Source organism: Amblyomma americanum, chromosome 1 (assembly GCF_052857255.1).
Source record: "Amblyomma americanum isolate KBUSLIRL-KWMA chromosome 1, ASM5285725v1, whole genome shotgun sequence".
Taxonomy (NCBI): Eukaryota; Metazoa; Arthropoda; class Arachnida; order Ixodida; family Ixodidae; genus Amblyomma; species Amblyomma americanum.
In genome coordinates this window covers 183002571-183011245 of record NC_135497.1, presented here as the reverse complement: position 1 = coordinate 183011245, position 8675 = coordinate 183002571, and positions in this window count along the sequence as shown.

Genomic DNA, 8675 nt, shown 5'->3' with positions numbered 1-8675 from the left:
GGCGGCAAGAATTCCAGCTGCATGGCTTTCAGATCCTGAATATGTCCATGTGCAGCGCAGTTGTCTACCAGCATGAGAACTTAGCGTCCTTGGCGCTCGAACTTTTTATCCAGCTTCCGGATGTAATGTTCGAAAATGTGGTGCGTTATCCAAGCCTTCTTGTTGGCTTCGTACAGCACTGGAACACGCGCTCCTTTAAAACATCTTGGATTCTTTGATTTTCCTATCACCAGCATCGGGAGCTTTTCGGTGCCGAGCATGTTGCAGCCGACAAGGACTGTCAGCCGTTCCTTGCTGTGCTTGCCACCGTGGCAAGGGTCGCCGGCAAAAGCAAGGGTTTTTTCCGGTAACAGCTTGTAGAAGAGGCCGGTTTCGTCGCAGTTAAATGTATCTTCGGGCGCGAACTGCTGCAGCAATGACTGCAGCCTGCCACGCCGAAAGCTTTCAACAGCCGGCTCGTCAACCGCGGCACTCTCGCCACACATTTTTTTGAAGCTGAGGTCATGTCTCCTCTTGAAATTTCGGACCCAACCATCGCTAAACTTGCAGCCTTCAATATTCATCTGCAGCGCCAGGGTTTCTGCCTTTTTCTTTAAAACATCACCGGACACCGGCACCTGTTTGGCAATCATGGCTTTCAGCCACACCAGAATGGCTTCCTCAAGCTTCGGGTGGGCACCTTGGCTGACATTCTTGTGGCGGGATCCAGATGACTTCTCGGCGGCTTCTAGAATTTTAACCTTGTTTTTTAGGTAATCTGACATAGTTTGCTTCGAGATTGCAAATTGCTTTGCAACGTCCGCTTGCGACCGGCCACTTTCCACTTGTCTGATAATGGCGGCCTTCTTTTCCAGCGTAAAACGGCTGTAATTTCCTCGCTTCGATGGTTTTGTCGAGGAAGCGGACGAGGACGGCGGTGTCGGCGCCATCGGTAACTGCCTGTAGTTGACGCGGACGCGGCGATGAAAACAGCACAACACACCACACGTGAATGGCGACTGCGGCGACTGACGACAGTGCAAGACGGCAGCACGGCAGAGCAGGCACTGGCGGGAGGGTGCAGCAAGCGGTACCTGCTATCGAGGCTATACTGGTTCCGGTTCCGATGGCGTGATCAGCGGCCGATATGACACGTGGGTTCGAGGTTGCAGAAAACCAAAATGGCAGCGGCCAGAAAATCAAAATGGCACCGGCGTTGTTTGCGTTTGCGGTAGCTGTTGAGTCGCGAATTGAAAGAAAAAGTCCGGAAAATCGAACGAGAAGGATTTCAAACGTCCGAAATTTTGGTCGGTGTTATACATTGACTCTATGGAGCACGTGACGGTGCCATGGCAAGGTCCGGATTTTCAGGCAGGTCCGAAAAATTGGGCGTCCGAAATATTGGTCGGCGACTGTATTAGATTTCATTTGAAGGAAATGGGGGAAAGATAGGGCCCTATGCTTGTGATTTCACCTTGATTCTATTTAGACCGTCTGGTGACATCCGCGAGGTGTTTTTTTCTTAACTATAATAATTCTTTCGCGTTGCTCCTTATGAGGCCATGAATTTTTTCGTAGGTGCCAGAGCCGTTGTTATATGTAGGTGCATAATGTAATGGTACTGTTAATAATTTGTGGCCGCGAATGCAATTAGGCTAATATGCAATCCTGTCACACATATTTCACTGTGTTTATATAGTTCATAGGAATAAATTAAGTGGCAACTACGTGTGTACCAGATAGTTTTGTTCACATTTCCACATACTTTTCAAAAGCCTTTTTTTTCTTGGCTTAAGATAAATAGCAGGTACAGTAATATTAATGTCACCAGAAGCAGTTAATTTTTCTGTGCAAATGTTGCAGCAAATTGTCCAGGTAACAGCAGTTACTTAAGCTAGCTCTTCTGAACCGAGTTATGCCATAGTTTGTGTTTTGTTGCTGGGCATTAAAATCAGACATAACGTTGGTTTTAATGTGATCGAAAGGTCGCAATGATTGTTCCCTCGTAACTGTTACCTTGAAATGTATGTGTGGGCTGAGGGGCATTTGTGAAATAGATGCACCTGTTGATGCTTCCAGCCACTGCACAGTGTTCAGTACTGAGAATTTACACGTTGCCATGGATGGGAATCTAGCGTGTGTGTGTGGGTAGATGTGCTAAATCATCTGTACCGAGCCAAATCTACTCGTGGATGACTTTTTGTGGTTATGCAATGGAAGCCATGAGCATGATGTGATGGCTTTGACATGCTCGCACACCAAATGAAGTCCTACAAGCTGGTAGCTCGCACTCATAGCCTCCATTGCATAGCCAAAGAAAATTGTTCACAAGTTTAGCACAGGTATGTGGTGTAGTTCTTACTTTCCCGTTCTTTATTTCTGAAATGGAGGAATGGTTTTCATGTTTTGCAGAAGACTTAAAAGGGCTGTTGTGCGAGTTTTGGCAGTTATAATTTCAGGTTTATTAAATACTTCGCCAAACGTTGCATTGTGCAGTGGTTCAAAACTGGGGAAGCTCACTGTTGCAAATTTCAAGTCTAGCAGCCTGTGGCGCCATCTCCTGTGGGTAAATGAAGGACAAGGCATTGGTCTTGACATGCATAAAAAGTTTCAGGGTGCTGCAGGCAGCAAATATCATAGCTGCTAATCTCTGGAGTATGACCACTGGGTATGCGCGGATATTGGACTGCAGTTTTTCAATAGGTATTGTTAAGAGCCTCTAGTTCATTGTGAGTGCGGTGGTGCATGTGGACTGATTGCTGTAGCATGGTGAGTCGCGCTTCTTATTGGGAACACTACGTTGTGGCTGTTCCTGTATTATAAAAATCCTTGCATTGAGAGTGTGTTGGCTGTCAACTGCAACATCTGCCCACATATTGAAAACTGAGAGGCCACATTTCAGAACTTTTTATTTAGACATGTTTGTGTAAACTTGTGGTGATGTATGTACTTTTAAATATTTGGATAGTGTTTGCCACGAGCAGTTATTGACTTGCAGATGCGAAAAATTTTGTTTTGATGTAGTTGATTGTCAACGTGTTTGCGTTATGCTGCCGTATTTTGACATTGTTTTTTTTTTTCTAGTTGTCAGTGATATTTACTATAAATGAAAGGTTGGTGTAAATTTCCATCTATGCTGGAAGTTATGAATGCGTATGTCATCTGTGCTGTCAAATATTCAGATTTAGTGTGCACAAGATACATGAAATCCAAAGGGACCATGCAAATGTGAATTTATTTTGATTTTTGCTTCCTGAGCTCTGTTGCCAAAGTGAAATGTGTGGCTTGTGAAAACAAGGTTGTGTTGGTTTTGTATTGCTTTTTATAATTTCAAGTGGTCCTTGCCTTATGGGTAAGAGTAACTGTTCATACGAATTGAATTGAGTTTACATTGCTCGAGTGTCCAGCATTCTTTACATGCTCGCTGAAAATGTGTGAGCATGGCTATCACTGGAACCTGGAAAGTATCACAATCAGTAGACAGCTCCAGGCTATGTTGGACTCTTGTTGTTGTTGCCAGGTTTGTCTCAGCACAGCAAATGAAGGCAAGCTTGACACATTGGAAGCACAAAAACATCCACACAGAAACTCTAGTTTTCTATTGTGTGGTTATAGTGGAGAATAGTACCACTGATGAATGACAAGGCAGGCAAAAGGATGAGTTCCTTTTAAGTCCTATTGTGTACTATGCAGCGAATTGCTTTTATTAGACATCTAAAGTGACATCTTACTTCAAATCTGTACTTGTTGAACCAGTAGCATATCTGATAATGCCCCCAGCACGCATGGAAATAAAATACTTTAATTTGAAATAATTACTATCATGGACTGGCATGTACTTCAGGGAGCAAAACATTCTAACGATTTATGACTTATTTCACCAACATGAACTGGACTTGATGTTCCTGCTTAACTGGAACATGGGATTTTACTCCTGTGCTTTTCTGCCACATTACCTATTGCAGATAAAATGGCACTTGCAGACTGTACCTTGCAGTTTAGTTGACCTGCTTAAAGGTAACTGCTTTTAAACTGATGGCAATTAAGGGTGCACAGCATCTTGCATGAGAATGACATTCTATGAATAAAGCAGACTTGAGTGGTACCTGTTTTAGAAATACAAAAAGGGGCTATGTCAGTGTTTCAACAGCCACTTGGCACATTGTTCGATTCAGAGGAAGGTCGAATTTTCCGCTAGTTAGTAACACATTGAGAGGCACAGCTTGCATAGAGGCAAAGGTGAAACACGGGATGCCTGTCCTTCCTTTTTTCTCATCCTGTTCTTCCTTCCTCTCGTTTGCATTTCACCGCTGTGCCTTTCTGCCGGTATCTTCGATTCTGGTTTGGCACTTCATGTTACTTAATTTGTTTTGACACTTGCTTTCACCTCCACAAATTTTATGGTGCATTAGGGCATTTTTAAAACCTTAACTAATCCCACTTCTGCAGTGCAAATGTTAATGTACAAGAAAACATAATGGAAACGGGGAAGTTTTCCGATTGCATCGTGACAGCCACAGGCTCAAGCAAGTCGTAGCTGGCTGAAGTGCAATAATTGTGCCCAGCGATGCACACTGAAACGTAGCCGCTGCGAACACACATGTTCGCTGGAAACGCACTCTGCCGGGATATGGCCGCGTGAGAAGAACTGGCCAATGCGTGGCGCGGCAGCGAATACAAAATAGTTGCGGTGCTTTCCACGTTCCAGTGACTTGCTTTTAGCAGCCACCCACACCTCCATGCACACCTCGCATGACCCTGGTGCGGATTCTGAATACTGCTGCGATGGCATCCAGTGGGACAGTACTTCACGTGTGTTTTGTTGCGCGCTAATGCGTTTCCTTGTTGCTGTAAACAAGACAGACTGTCCAAAGGTATTTAACACTTGCCGAATGACTTGCTAGTTGGCATGCTGGAGCCTTCATAAGCCTTGCCAAGTGCCTGCAGAGTTTTCGCTGTAATATTTCCTGCGCTTCAAGTTTAGCTCCTTGCAGTTTTCAGCAATGCTGGAAGATGTGTGTTCATGCGAATCACACTCCCTGCCTACTTGGTTTCTCCTGCCCCTGTCTGTCCCTGTGTTCTAGTACATAATGATGCGTGCCTTCTGTTTTGATAATGCTGTCATGCATGAGAGGCTGTTGTTTCTGACACATGGGAGCACTCTATTTTTGATAGCACACTTTGTGTGCTGTTGTTGCTGTTGGAAATTTCTGGGTGAGCAAGTTTTGTGCGTGGCTGCATGACCACTGTCTTGTTGTACTGCCGGGTACCACACGGTAGCATTGTGCTGTGTGCCGTAAAACGTGGTTTAACGAGGGCATATGCATTTGATTTCAGTACTTCGCTTAGTTGTATTCACATTGCTACCAAGGGTGCCTTGTATATAATGAGAGGGGGAGTTTGTGATGAGCAATTTCATTTGCAGACGTGAATCATTCTGGGATGTGGCAAATGAAGGGAATAAACTTCTGCAACAAATATTTTTGGGCACGAATTTCTTGCGACTTTCACTCGGTTGTATAATGACTGCTCTAACGGGTACAGTAAGATGCATTCACTCGCGACGCTGTGATATCTGGGTTGGTTAGGTTGTCCCCGTTGTATATTTGTGCCTTCATGGCAGAGTTGAGCGTGTCAGTTTTACGCCAGCAGCAGTAAGGGAGCTAGGATGGCCATCGTGATGATGCTGGGCATCGATTGACGGTGACGCTGCGTTTTTCTCGTGCTGGCGTTTCTGCGAGGTGAAGGGTGGCGGAAAGCCGGTGGGAAACGGCTGACGAGGAAGGAGGAGGAGGTGGCGGCGGCGCGTTGAGTCTTTTGTTGTTTCTCTTGTGAGTCGCACACCCTCATCTCGCTGCCATCTCTTTCCCTCGCTTCCTCTTCTGTCTCCCGCTTCACTCTTTCTGTTGAGCTTTTCTTTGTCTTCTCTTTTGGCTCGCCGGTTCTCGCTCACTTCCTCTCTGTGTGCACTTGGTTTTTGTCTTTTGTTTTACGTGTTAGCGCAACCGCTCCGCTCCTCCCTCGCGCTTCGTCTCTCGTTCTCCCTTGACTTTTTTCCTGTCTCCTGCTTCTCTCTCTCCATCAATTGTCGTCTGTACCTTTCTTTCCTCCTCCGCATTTCGCTGGCCCCCTTGGCTTGCATTTTTCTTTTTTCCAGCGAGGTGCGTTTCTGCTCTCGCCGTCTCCTGCGGTAGTAGTAGAAAACTTTATTCACAAGGAAAATAAAAGACACTAGGAGAAATATACAATGGGTGGTGTCTTCATTTCAAGACTCCACTGGCCTTGGCCGCCGCTCTAGCCTGCGCAACGAGTGTGCGCTGCTGAGCAAGCTCCGAGCTGAGCAGAGAGGTCTCCCATTGCTCCTTCGTTCTATGTGTTGTGATGTCCGGGGGTTTCGGGCCCTTACATCCCCATGTAATGTGGTATGCATCGGGCCGGTCTTCGCACCACGGGCATTCGCCTCTGTAGCGCTCGAGGAAAATGATGCTGTATTTATAGAGATTGGGGAAAGTATATGTCTGGAGTTGCCTCCAGTCCCAAGCTTCCTGAGCGTTAAGCTTCTTATGTGGAGGGGGGAAGTGCTGTCGTTGTGTTCTTAGGAAGTGGAGTCGTGTGTTGTAGGTGAAGGGAACTTCGGGGAGAAAGCTTGAGGCGGGGTTGGAGCCCGCTCGGTTGGTATGTCCTCGAGCTAGTGCGTCTGCGACCTCGTTGCCCTCTAATCCCGCGTGACCTGGCACCCACGTTATCTGATGTCTTAGGGAGGAATGGGCGCTCATAGAGTTGGTTACTATGCCCAACAGCTTTTTGGGTATTCTGCCTGCAAGTAGGAGCCGACAGACTGCTAGGGAGTCGGTCATAACGTGTACACCCTGGTTGCGGGCGTCGCCATACTGGATCGCCAGCAGGATTGCTGCCACCTCTGCTCCCGTGATCGTCGTGTGCTTCAAGGAGGCGCTGACAACCTCGTTGTGGGAGGAGTTCACCGCAACTGCCGTCGCCCGCGCGACCTCGCTGTGTGTTGCCGCGTCGACGTACACCGTGTGGGGGCTGCGTGCCGCTGTCCGCTTCAAGTAATCTATTCTGGCTGAGCGTCTGCCCGACCCGGCTCCGCTCAACATGTTTTTGGGAATCGGGGAGATGTGCACCCGCGAGCGATATGTTGTTGGGAGGTTGGTCGTGCTCTGTATTATCTGGACGTCTGCCGGGTAGCCCACCCGCTCCAGAGTTTGCCTTCCGGTGTCCGTGCGAAGGAGGCGTGCACGTTGCGAGAGGAGAACAGCCTTCTGGATCTCCTCGAATGAGTTAGAGAGGCCGAGGGCCTCTAGTTCGGCGTTTGAAGTGTAGATAGGAATGCCCAGCGCATATTTGTACACAGTACGTAACATGGCATTGACTTTGGTTAGTTCTTGTCTAGTTAATTGCAGGTACGGTAGGCCGTTAGAAACGCGGTTCACCACAAGTGCTTGGACGAGGCGTAGCGTGTCCTCCTCGCGCATGCCTGTCCGGTTGCGTGCCACTCTTCTGATCATTTTGGCGACTTGCTGTGTTATGGTGGATAACAGCTTGATAGCGTGGGTGGCTTTTCGATTACTCTGGAGCCATAAGCCAAGGATGCGTATATGTCGGGTCTCTCGGACGGGGACGCCGTGTAGGAGGACCTGAATGTCTCCTGGAGACTTGTAGTTACGTCCTTCTATGCGGATGATCTCTGACTTTTCCGGCGCACAGCGCAGTCCGCACTGGGAGGCCGTGTCCTCGACGCAGGTAGCAGCTTGCTGCAGAGTTTCTTCTTTCGTCGCCAGAGAGCCTTTAGTAGTACAGATAGTTATGTCGTCGGCGTACAGTGTAAATCCGATGTTCGGTACAGTTTGAAGGCTTCTGGCCACGCCAACCATCGCGATGTTGAAAAGGAGAGGGGAGATGATCGAACCTTGAGGCGTGCCTTTGTGCGGCATGTCCTGGGGGTCCCACCGTGTACCTCCTATGCCGATCGTAGCTGTTCTGTTCGATAGGAAATTTTGGACGTAGTGAAAGATGCGTTCCCCACAATTTAGGTTGTTCAGTTCTCTGAGGATGGCATCGTGAGACACGTTGTCGAAGGCACCTTTGAGATCAAGGGCCATCACAAGGTGCTGCTCCCCTCCGCTGGGAACGTGCGCCAGTACCTCCTCCTTGAGTAGAAGGAAGGCGTCTTGAGTAGATAGCCCGGATCGGAAGCCGATCATGGAAGGAGGGAAGAGGTTGTTGTCTTCGATATAGTTCTGCAGACGAGTTTGGATCACCCTCTCGTAGAGCTTGCCCAGACACGACGTGAGCGAGATGGGGCGGAGCGGAGCGCCTCAAGTGTGGGCAGCTTCCCCGGCTTTGGGATGACGATGATTTCGGAGTGTTTCCACTCTTGAGGGATGATATTCATTTCCCAGAGCTCATCGTTAATGTACTGAGTTAGATCCTGAATTTGGTCCTTGCCGAGGTTGCGTATTATGGCGTTGGTGATTTTGTCCGCACCTGCCGCCGTATTACGAACGCAGGATCGCGCCGCAGCGTATACTTCTGCCGTCATTATGGGGGCGTCCAAAGCTCGATTTGGGCTGCCCTGGTAGGTAATCGTGCTAGGTGTTGTAGTCGCACTTCCTATGTATCTGTCGCGGAGCGCTGCGAGAAGAGCTGCGTCGTCACCCGGGAACAGGTGGGAA